Raw genomic sequence first — 12,983 nt, 5'->3', positions numbered from 1 at the left:
CCTTATCCCCGCTCCTTTTCTCAGGCCCCGCCTCTATCCGGTGACCCATCAACCCTTAAGTTGCTTGTCTGCAACCATTCCTGGATATTTCAGATGAATTCATTGGTTGCTCACTTTACATTTTCCATATGTTGTCCTAGGAACTTTCCTACTGTGTTCAATAAGTATATTGGCCTCCCCCTCGGATACCACCTTATCGTGGTGGGGAGCCTGTAGTGATTTATTACAACATGCCAAACATGAATATGCAACCTAAGGATTTTAGCTCTCCAAATAATAAGAAGCCATATGTTTCGGATCCTCCCGTCCCTCATAAGCTTTTGGAGCATTATCCAGACTACCTCACGCATACAGAATGAGCAGTAGATAGATAGTAACTCAATTTCTTTTATGCATTACCTGATCGGCGTCAGCCTTGACACTTTCCAGTCGCAAGGGAAATTGCCTCCTCCAGGTAAGCATTGAATGCGCCAAGGAGTAGGTCCCGTCCATGGTGCCGAAATGTCTACGGGTCCTAGCACTTTCACATTTTTTACGAAGGCTGCCTTTTTCAAGTTTTTCATGATGAAAAACGAGCAATCTTCGCCACCTTCCAAGCTGTTGTCATCAATCGAAACGGATTTATCTTTGGTGGCATTCAGTGAGCAGGATTTTGACTTAGCTTTGATCTTTCTGGTGATCAGCTTGCAACCGAGTGTCCACAGTTTCCCATCCATCCCGACGACTAGCTTGCTTTTGTTTATCGCCATGCGGAGTCTTCTTATAGCTGGTGTGTACCTTGTCATTGGAGTGCATACCATCTGCCGGTCATGTAAATGAAACTAATTACATTCTTTCTGCTAGTCGGCAATATAATGTATCTTCTAGCGTGTAGGCTGCCGTTATCATAATTGAATTGATGACAGTGTCGGCTGTAGCGCGGCTTTCTTGTTCTAAGAGCCTCGATGAATTTACCATACAACATTCCACACGCAGAGAGAGTGCGGGCTGGTTGAGAGATAGCTTCAATCAGTTCGAATGCGATGTATTGATTGTCGATCGCCGGAAAATTTTCCAGAATTCGCAAACCGTCCAGTTCTTTGTTCGTAGCCTGGGCGCTGGAACGTTGGCGTGGGTCCAGTGTTGAAACTAGTACTCACTAGAGTCTGGATGAGACATGCCCCATCTTATTCTTTTTTACATGGTCATTAAAAAGCATTATCCCTAAACACCAAATCTAGACAAACCCATCCTTTCGGCCTTGGGGCCGCCGCTGGGTCTTTGCAGTTTACTGAGTAGCACTACAGAAAACTGCGCTAACAGTCCTAGCATTAAAGATAATTACAATCTGGAAAGCCATTCTGAATTAAAAGGCGGCTTGGAATTCAGTACTAGCTGCAATCAGTGCAGCAGTTATAGAGGTATCAAGTTATCTTGCTAGGATGGATAGCCCCATACGCTCAGAACATCAGAGAAGCTTAACTCCAGGCGAATCAGCAACAGATCAGATTTTCTCTCTGCGGCAAGTGATGGAAAAACTATTGGAATATAGAGGAATATGGACATCATTTGTAGCACTTTTTCATCGACTGTAAAGCCGCCTATGAAAGCATAGCCAGGGTAAAACTGTACACGGCCTTGAGGGAATTCGGCATCCCAATGAAATTGATATGACTAACGAGTCTGACTCTGACCAATGCGCAAGGACAGATAAAAATAGCAGGATTACTCTCGAAACCATTTGACATCAACAACGGTCTAACACATGGGGATGCCCTATCATGCGTCCTCTTTAACCTGGCCCTGGAAAAAGTTATCCGTGATGCTGAGGTAAATGCGAGGGGCCAATGGCGGAATTGCGAGGAATATTCCGAGACGTACAAACTGCCTTCATTCAAATCGATCAGGCGGCGATTGACGCGAGATCTTGGGATACACATTAATGAAGGTTGGACAAAATATACAGTGGCAACGTCACCATCAAAAACGAACAAACCAACAACATCACAACCATTGAAAATTTCTCCTATCTAGGGTCGAAAATCACAAGCAATAATAGCTATGACCATGAAGTCTATTTCAGCTTACAAAAACTATTTCGCTCGAAACGTCTCACCGTAGGGTCAAAGCTATTACTATACGAGACAGTGATCTTGCAGTCCTCATGTATTCCTCGGAAACCTGCAAAAGAAGTTGCGAACTCTTGCCCGCGTTTGAAAAAAGAATCCTTCGAAGAATTTTTGGCTCCCTACATCAAATCTATCATGACCGTCAGATTGTGGATAAAATCTGGCTCAATAGGTTACGGTGGGCGGGTCACCTAATCCGTATGGGTGAGGATGGTCTAGCACGAAAAGTCTATAAGGGCAATATCTATGGTAGAAAAAGAAGAGGAGGCAGATCCTGCCTGAGATGAAACGATTGCGTAGGTCAGAACGCCAGGCAGCTTTTAGGGATATCGAATTGGTGGACCTCGGCTCAAAACTGGGATGTCTGGATTTCCTTATTAATGCAGGTCTAGACCGTTGATGATGATGATGATATTCAATGTATCTACGCTACGAATTATATATAAATGGAACCATTATATATCCAAATATTCCCACACAAGAAATTAGTTAATTTCATACCTAAACGCCTAGATTTCGGCTTGCGAGTTGTTCATTTCCTATCCGATCTGTATGCTATCGCGATATACGAATTTTGGGAATGATATATGAGGGAAAGAAAAATCATTGCGCCTGGTTCATCTAAGCAAACTTATTTTAGTAACTTCATTAGAATTTATTAAATTGTAAAGTTGTTAGCATATTTTCGTTCAAAATAATTCAAGCAAGGATAAGGCTTATGAATTTTGTCATTGAATAGTTACCAAAGTCAAGATTAGATTCCATTTCTACTCGTTTTTCTGTGATTCTACTCGATACAAAGTATCGAATTTACTCCAATTCATCAAATAGTAGTCACTTCAACTGGTTTTGCATTAAAGATGTTTTTAGAAAGCAAGACCCCTCAATGAAATAACAAAAATGTAATAACAGTTTAAAAGTAGAGTTACTGCCTTAAATCTTTCGTTTTATAGTATAATTTATGCGTTGAGTAGCTTGAGCGCAGAAAACACTGCATGATCAGATTAGTTAAGTAAAGAAAGTGCAACAACCCATCAGACTAGACATCATTATATTAACATTCACCTCGTCATTTCCCTTTCATATTTTTGTAAAAATTGTAATCCCAAATTCAACCACTTTAAATTTCAAATTTTACTGAAATTGTACTAAATTGCGCTGGATTCCTCTCAATGCTTCTTTTGAATAGGATAAACATTTTGTTAGCTCTGTTGCAAAATTACTTCGAAATCAATAGACATCCGAAAGGGGCCGAAAGATACATTTCGTACAGTGCATTATCACGATCCGTAAAGTGTCAATACCATGTCGTTTGAGGTGAAAGTGCTTCGAAATGGAAATAGAAACTATCTAAATCTAAGTGCAGCAACACAAAATGCTCTTTGATACGAGTTTGCATACCGTTTACTCGCTAGTTCGGGAACGTGGATCAGGTGTCTAGAATTTCTATCCATGCGACGTCATTTTAAAATTATTTAACTTATCTTGTATTTGAAACTCATAACTACTAAATGACAAAGATATCCTCGGTAGAATTGCGAAAATACTGAAGAAACAATAACAAAAAATCAAAACCCGAAGTACTTCAGGTATGAAAGGTTTTGAATATTGCTTATATAAGCCTATTTCAGTAGGCGTTTGTACCTAGCTCGTAATGGTTTTGAATTTCGTTTGTCAAACCATTTACTTTAGTATGACACTCACATTCAAAGTCTCAGAATATAAGAAATTTGCACAAAATGCCAACTTTAACCTATTATAACTTTGTTAGTAACAGTGCGATTTCCACCAAACTTGCTCTATAGTACAGCTTATATCACTGCAAAAGTTGGCGATTCTAGGATAAAATTAAGGAAGGTTTCTAGTCAATTTCCAGAACATAGGCCAGTATATTTCCTTTGAGATATTTGGGTTAGGTAGTGTCTTGCAATGGGGCCTCGAATTAACTGACCATTTTCGAACCCCCGCACTCCTCCCCTTGGCACTCAATGTCAAAATTAATTTCGATTTCGGAAAGTATTTGCTGGGACCTTTCATTTAATGATGAAAAAAATTAGACACCCCCTTTTGCATGTAAGGAGACTCGCCCCCTCAACGCAAATCACAAAGGAGGTTGATATAAATCGATCTCAACCTCAACCTGGACCTAGTCTCGCCAACCATCCGAGAGAAAGGTGTTGATGTGGCCATCATTAGTGAAATTATTTCTGTTTGAGGATTGAGGGAGTCCTAATCCTAAGTCCGCATACATTTGGATTCGGACCGGACCAGTTGGGAAAAAACTTTCCTCCACATTTTTTTTGTCTACGGACCGCTTGTTCTTAACTAAACACCCAGAATTTCAAATAGGTGGCTGGCGATTTCGTCCGGAGTAGAGGCGACTCATTAGGCGTTGCCTCATATGGCAACTTATCATCGGCAACTAATTAGATGCTACCCCACATATATAAACCGGATTTCACTTATAATTCCCACTTATGTCGTGTTTGCGATTATACATCAAGGAGCGATTACCACCTATAACTACTTTCGGTCACGCTGCAGAAGGGAGGCAGCGTCTGATGAGTTGCCTCTGCTCTGGATAAAACCGTCAGTGACATTTTTTCTTTTTTTTCTTTTCTATAATTAGCGAGCCAAGTCGAAATCATGGTGAAGACATTTGCGTCTATGAATAAACATGCCAAGCAGCGCTATGAGCGCGGATAACAAGCCTTTCAGGAAATAATAGAGCAGATGGAGGATTCATTCATTAAAGCAAAGGTAAAATAAATCCACATATATAGTTGCTATGTTCCACGCGGTTCTGCACTTTTACTCTGGGCGTTAGAGGCCGTTGACCGAGAATCATAGCAAGAGATTTTAATGCATGGGCTTTTGAAAAGGGTAGCCAGATAACGAATGTAGGGGCACGTGTTTTGCTCGAAGCAATCGCGGAGTTAGACGTGGTAATCGCCAATGTCGGGACCTCATACACTTACGGAGGGGGGAGTGTCTACAGTAGACCTGAAATACGTGAGCTACGGTGAGCAACATAGAGTTGCTTGCCAAGTCAATGAGGACTATACTGACAGCGGGTACCAGAAAATCTGAATGAAAATCAAGGGCAAAACAAGCTCGTAAATGAACTCTCGCAGAATGCGGAGCATGTTATCCGGCATTCATGCCCGATATATCTTTGGATAGTACTGCATAGTAAAAGTTACCTACTGAAGACGACAACCGATAACAACTACGATGATGAAATCCGCGCACGGTTGTTGTCAGCCAACAGAGCCTATTTCAGCTTACAAAGACTGTTCCGCTCGAAACGTCTCACCATAGGGTCAAAGCTCTTACTGTACAAGACTATGATCTTGCCAGTCCTCATGTATTCCTCGGAAACTTGGGTTCTTAGCAAGAAAAATTGCGAACTCTTGGCCGCGTTCGAGAGAAGAATCCTCCCAAGAATTTTTGGCCCCCTACATGAGGATGGACGATTCCGTAGCCTACACAATGACGAAATCTATGAGCGATACCATGACCGTCCGGTTGTGGATAAGATCCGGCTCAATAGGTTACGGTGGGTGGGTCACTTAATCCGTATGGATGAAGATGATCCCACCCGGAAAGTCTATAAGGGCAATATCTATGGTAGGAAAAGAAGACGAGGCAGACCCTGCCTAAGATGGAGCGATGGCGTGGGCCAGGACGCCAGACAGCTTTTAGGGATATCGAATTGGTGGACCTCGGCGCAAAACCGGGATGTCTGGAGTTCCTTATTAAGGCAGGCCTAGACCGGATACCGGTTGTTGCGCCGTTGATGATGACTGAAGACGACTGCTTCCTAGTAGGCCACCCAACTACTGATGGAACAGCGAAATCGGAATTTACAAGCGGCATATTTCAGTAGCAACAGTCGAGACATACAGACGACTGCAGAGCCGCTTGAAAGAAGCCATTCAGAGTAGTAAAAAGAACTACTTCAAACATACGACCATACCGATAAAAACCCTCGGAGAAAGGCTTATAGTGTGATAATAAAAGGGCGGCCTATATGATCTCAGAGATCTGCCCATGCCTTCTGAAAAAAAATTGCTGCCGTGCTCTTTCCTGACCACCAAAACAGCTGAAAGAAAGTGGTGCTTCAGCTCAACGGAGAAGTTGCGGGAAATACGTGGTAGGACCGGCGACAACATGGCCCCAGGTTTTGATGGCATGCCTAACAGAGTTTTGAAGTTGACCGCGAAAACTTTATTAACAGGGCTTGCTCAGTTGTATAAACAAAAGTTGTGGTTCCTTCCTACACTCAGTAACCCCCAGGAGACCCAGCATCATATCCCCCGGCCTGCCTGTTGGATACAATGGAGAAGATGATGAAGAGAATCACCTACAATAGGCTACTGCTCATCGTCAATAGCAACAATCAATTGTCAGAGCCCCAGTATAGATTTGGCGCGCCAGTTTGGAGTGGATGCAATAAACATGGTAGTAAATCTGGCAAATAGCCTTGAGCTCTAGCAGCTGCTGCGCCGTATTGGCATTGGTTGTGAACCACGTATTCAACTCCATGAACTATCTGGTACGAGAAAGATGAGGGTCCCAAAGAGTACATCGTCACGACGGATATACCACAGGAATGGACGCTGGATCCCCTGATGTGGAATATCATATATAATGGAGTGCTTGTTCTTCCTGTCCCAAAAAGACTACGATTATCAGCATTGCGGATAATCTGACAGAAAATATTACAGGAAAGCGCCCGGAGGATGTGGAGATCTATGCTACGGAGACAGTGAGAGTAGTAAAGTGCTGACAAGAAAGTGCCGGGCTGAACTGAGCTGATAAGAAAATGGAAAGTGTTGAATAACGAACCGTAAAAAGAAAAAAACACTGCGAAATTGAAAATCGGTGGAGAGAAGGTGGTCTCCAAGTGGGCTATCAAATATCTGGCGGCGATGATTGATGCCAAACTGAGCTTTAAGGAAGACCTAGAGTATGTAAGCAGATAATGTCTGCGCGGCACTCAAAAAAAATGTTGAAGGCTGTTTCTAGCCAGGGTGACGCGATCCGTTCTACTTTACACATCACCTATGTGGGTAGAGGCTGTGGGGAACTCTCAATGAACGAAGTAAATGGAATCGGTTCACACGCTGATGCCTCTGAGGGCATGCAGCGTTTTTAAAATAACATCAAATGCGACAATGCTGTAGGGACGGGCATGATCCAAATCAACATTCTTGGGAAAAAAATGAGTATGCTATATCATGCGACAAGATCAGAGTCGTACGATCTCTGTCAACTCACATAAGACGAGTCTATGAAAGGTTGCTAGAGAGACAAGCTCCCTTCCGGCGAGTATGGTTTCAGTGAAAACACGAAGTAACCAACTACCACATTACCCAGTTCCTCACAGGACGCAGTAGTTTCTACAGGCAGTATCCGCGCTTTGAGTTAAATAACTCACCGAATAGTATTAGATACGATGACATACCGGAAGATACAGAGCCTATGAAACATCACAACAGGTTCACAATGGAGAGAAGGAATCTGATACAAGTACTGAAAAGAAGCGTGAGCAGAGAGGATAGTTGCGGATATACTAAGATCAAAGGAGAACTGGCTTACGATTTCCCCTGCAATCGAAAGAGTTAAAGGAGGAGAAAAGCACTAATAAGCAGAAGTACATGTACCTAAAGGTAAATGCACACCGTAAATTAATGGTAACATAAGGGGTTGGGACTGAAGAGGCCGTGGATGGTTTTGAGTGGAAGCGATCTGCCGGTCGCCGGTTCTAACTCCGACGTTCACGCAGTTAGGCGGGACTAGACGCCAAATCCTTGTTAGCACAGTGGTTCCCGAAATATAGGTATTTGCAAAAATAAATATCTACTCCAACGAAAAAAAACAACAAGTTTTTTATTATTTCAGATTATCATTGTTATAAATTTGCGCAACAGTAGAGGTAAAAAATTATTTGAAATAAGTAGGACTTGTTTTTGCTTTACCACTAGTGCTAAATATTATACTCACAAATACCGAAGAAGAGCAAGTGAAAGGTCATCGAGCATCTCGGGATGGCAAAGGCAAACAAACGGGATCCATCCCCTGCTTCAATTCCTCTCAAGTGGTCCGCTGATTCTACTTTATAGCTTGTAAACACCAATTCTTCAAGGACTTTTTCGGTTCGTGCGTCGCTGGGAGGAAGTTAAGCTCTAAATCATCCCCTACGACGAGGTTCCCAGAAAGCCAGTTGCTCGAATATGGTTGCCAAAGAACCGCATGGATAAGGACAAGCTCGTCCAATCCCAGCGCCTTCAAAAACCCACGATACCCAAGGACGAATGGGTAGTTATCAAGAAGGAGGAACCCCAGGCGAGCAGCGAAACTCTCAATCCCGTCAAGCAGCTCACAAGTCAAAAGGACTATTATTTTGACAAAATTTTTCGGGAAAAAGAAAGTCAAAATCAAATGTAGCATAAATTAAGTTTTAAATTATATTGTATTAAGCAAATTTGTTACTAATATTAATACCTTTTTATATTATTAATAAAATTTAATTTAACTTAATTTAAATTTTAAAATTCTTCATATAAATAATATTAATTTGTAGAAATTTAAAAAACTTGTACAAAGAGAATCCGTTTAGCCATCAAACCGGTTTTTTCATATCATCATGGCAAAGTTTGAATTTGAAATCCGACCACGTCAGGGAGAAAGTACGGAAAAAGTATAGGAGAGAAAGGGGAAGGTTATAAATTTCTTACCCTGCGGCGCTATCTCTTCTTAGAAAATGAGGTTATTTGTACATCATAACGGCAGGGCTCAGCTTTCAACCTCATCCATACAAGGAAAAAGGAGGATATGAAAAGAGTAGCCAGATTTTCTCTCTCAATTCCCGTTAAAAAACCACGGCGCTCAACCGCCTTTAAAAGTTATAGTGCTCAAATGGGAATATTTTGATATCATCATGGAAAAGTTGGATTTGTCAATCCCACCCTGCGAGGGAGGAATAAACGACGGTATGCAAAAAGGAAGAAGAAGGTCCCCCTTTCAAACATTGTTGAAGAATTGTTACGGTTATTCCACTTTGAATGTAACCGCGCCCCGAAAAGGGGCTACTTTCGAACCATTGGTGGGACAATCGTCGTCGCGATGTGCAAGAAGGGTTACAGACGCCCCCTTGCCTCACCGGGGACGCACCGTTGAGACGTAATGATCACGATGGATTTTTAAGAGTGTAGAAATAGTGGACCTTTTTCTTCTACTTACCCTCTCCACTTACAGGGGTGGGGCTGGCAAATCCATTTGTAATGCCATAAATATTCAGGGGTAGGTAAGCGTCGTTTAACGGAATTTGAGAGAGAGTATCTCTAACTTCTCCTTTTCTACCCTTGTTTTTCTTTGCAGGGATGGGGTTCACCATTAAACCACACTGTTTTGACATGAAAATAGGACCATAATCTTTCAGGGAATGATCCCTTCTTCATAGTATAGGGTTGAAAATTTAAACTTTACAACCTCCATATTTTCCCTGAACAAACTATCCACCCCCTGTCAAGATGTGTTTGGAAATTCAACCTTTACTTTCATTTCAACTGAAGCTTCTATTGTCTACTAATCAAGCCTATAGTGTACAACTGGTCCAAGGAGTTGATATTTCAACAAAGGAGATTGTGATTCATCGTTATAATCCATTTTACGTCTTTGTCAACATTAACTTTAATTAACGGCAAAAAGACAACAAAATATAACAAGAAAATTATTCATAAGCCTTCTAATTTCTAAGAATGTGTGGCTATTCAACTTTCGAAATTGGACAAGTTATAATTAATCTTACAATATCATGAGTGATTTCAATACCGATATGAAGCCTCCATAAAAACTCGAAATGCTGGACGACTCCGAGAAAAACCGACTTGAATATTTTTAGACCAATTCGAGAAACTACCTGGGCCCAATACAATGATCTTCTAGACTTTTTGGCATCTTAAAAAATCAACATCGCCGCAGGTTTTAAGACTGAGCTGGCTTTCTTAATCACAGAACATTTATCTTGCCATTTCGCAGATAGAAATTAATTGACCTATCAATTTTTGCATAATTTAACTTTATTCCAAACCGCACTTGTGCGTTTCGTGGCGAAAATCCACATGCGCCAAAAGCATGAATAAGCAAGGGTGCGTTCTTAAGGTGAGATTACTCTAGCCTTTGGCAGAAGGAAGCAGTAAAGAGAATTATCAAGTCAAATTGTGGAAAAAGCAGAATTGGATCGGGGAAAATCCATCTGCATGGTCGCACCATCAGGAACATCTCCAGGAATTTTACAAAACATGAAGAAATGAGCAATCAGTTAGGTTTATAGGTTTTTCTTAAGTATGAATATCTGAGATTTTCTGATGAAAATTGATTTGTGGTTTTCAATAAATTACCGAGTGGTCAATAGACCCACCTTTCTACATCTGGTGCTAATGATCTTCTTAGAAAGACTGCTTAAAAGCATAGCTGTTTTATTGTGCATGAATCGAGTATCTTTAATCAAAACGTCTTCTTTCTGTCTCGTGGATACCAACAAAAACAAAGGGGCTAGTATCTGCACATAACATGTGTGGATATTTTTTATTTATAGACTCAGGTAAGCTGTTGGGAATGCTTCGTTGATGACTCAAATGGAATACGTGCTCTGCCTTGTACATTTTTTCTATCGGCTGGAATGTTAGTTAATAAAAATGTTTACTCTTTTTTGAACAGTTTTTACACATTCATGGCAGACGTTACGATGCCTGCATGTGGATTTTAATTACGCTGGTAAGTTGTTATTCATTTTTCACCTATAAAGTTCTGCAATGCAAATGCATGCCTTTGTAGAGAAGAAGAAAGATGCTAACAGTGCTCATACCGAATAGAAGATGCTACAGGGGAACGGTTAACTGAAGAAAATAGTACTCACATGGAGCGACAGAATTCACGAAACTTGGTCCCTGTATTATAATTGCTCTCATTTTGCCGCCTTATGGGTCATTTGCCTTAAGAACTTGCCGAGGAGCCTGCATTGAATTATTGACCTCACAGAAAGAAGGGTTCTATTTGAAAATCAAAATAATAGTGGTAGTTATTCCTCATATAGCTCACCAATATAGCAACACTGAGTGCAGAAGTTGAACTGAATTACTCAATTTTAAAATGCTAAGAGGTTGCAGCCTCCACGTTTCAATGACTTTGATGCTCTGGCCACTAATTCAGTTTAAAAACAGAAATTTATCAGGTTGGCTGCTTGTTCCCATTAAGGTTTTGTGTCAAGTAAATCCTGGTTGAAATCCATTGCCTTCAGTAAAACTCAACAAGTGGTCACCAAGGTTAAGCGTTGTTAGGAATGGTTATTATTAGATGGGAAATCAAATAAAAGTTTTATCTTCACTTTTCTTGTTTATAAGGTGAAGTGGTGGTCGTTCAATCGATATGAGCGATCCGATCGTGGAAAAATTGCGAGAAAAGCGCCTTCGATTGTATGCTAGCGTAGGCGGCCTGGTCTGATTGTGCTTCAGGTGAAGGTTGCATAATTCGGCGAGTCCTCACACGACTTCCTCGAGGTGGCCGCTGGAAACCGTCTTCAGACGAGTGAAGAGTGTGTAGGGCCAACTGAGGGTAGGATCATGCAACTGACAAGGATCTGTTTGCCTGCTGGTCATGTGTTAGGGGCAAGTGGATCTAGCAGGGGATGAGTAAAAGCCCCGGGATCGTCCACCTTACAATGTAGAAGTTGACAAAATGACCCCAAATCAACGTAGAATGCGTGGCTAATAGGAAAGTTGGTCTTTAATATGCGAACTCTGAATACCTTAGGCACCTTCAGTTTCAAATAAGACCTTTACCCTGGTAGCCGAACTAACCAGGATGGGTATTCTTTCCGGACTACTCGTGAGATCAACACATGGACTCAATTAAAAAAAAAAAACCGACGATAGGCATAGGGAGTACAATCAGTGCCAGCCGTAGCACCATTGTGCTGAAACCAACCCCAGGGACTTCCCGGAGCGAGACAGCAGCCGAACTAGTGGTTTCCACTGCCATTGAGCTAAGTGTAGCGAATACCAAGCATAGTACTCCTAACCCCCCGCCCCCCTCCCCCTGGCAAGAATCAAGAATGTCGGTCACCGGAAACCGGCTAAGAAGGAGGGGTTCACTGGAGTCCTGCTCAAGAGCTAGTACCAGTACCAAAGAAAAATTATGTAAAGGCTGGCATCATCTCATCGATGCTCTGGTTAATAGTGATGGACGAAATTTTGCAAAGATTAGACAGCAGCGGAATGAAGGTATGCACGTCACTTGGGGTGATTTTTTCCACGAATCTTCTTCATTATAACCTTGTAAGCAGCGCCAAACGGGTTCGTATTTGCTTTAAGGCACAACTGCTTGTAGTAATTCCTCTTACTTTCCCGTATAGCCTTCTTAAGGCTACTTCGAAAATCGCGGTATTCTTTCTCCGTCTGCTGATGTTCTGGTTTCCCTCTCAACAGTGCGATTTCTTGGTTCCACCAGCATTTTTCCTGCTGTGATGGAACTTGCGTCGAGGCATTGTAGAGTTATCCGTTAACATAACTGGCTCACTTTTTTCAGCGCCGTTCCCTTCAGGTCGTAACCTCCTTTGAAAGCCGCCAGGAACGTCTCTTCCTCGAAAGCTCCAGTGGACCACCCAGCTATCCTGGTTGATGGTCACTGTGGGTATAGTGCTCACTCACCCGCCAGACCATCCCTCTCGCCAACTAGGTACTGAGGTGGGTTGGATCGACGATTGAGCCTACTTCTCTGCCTCGAAAAGTGGGCATGCATCCAACGTTGGCGAGTACGATGTCCAGCTCCGCGAAGGTTTCAAGCAGGATTTGGTCCCTGGTGTACGTC

This window comes from Hermetia illucens, chromosome 3 (assembly GCF_905115235.1).
Source record: "Hermetia illucens chromosome 3, iHerIll2.2.curated.20191125, whole genome shotgun sequence".
Taxonomy (NCBI): Eukaryota; Metazoa; Arthropoda; class Insecta; order Diptera; family Stratiomyidae; genus Hermetia; species Hermetia illucens.
Note: the sequence above shows the minus strand (reverse complement) of the source record.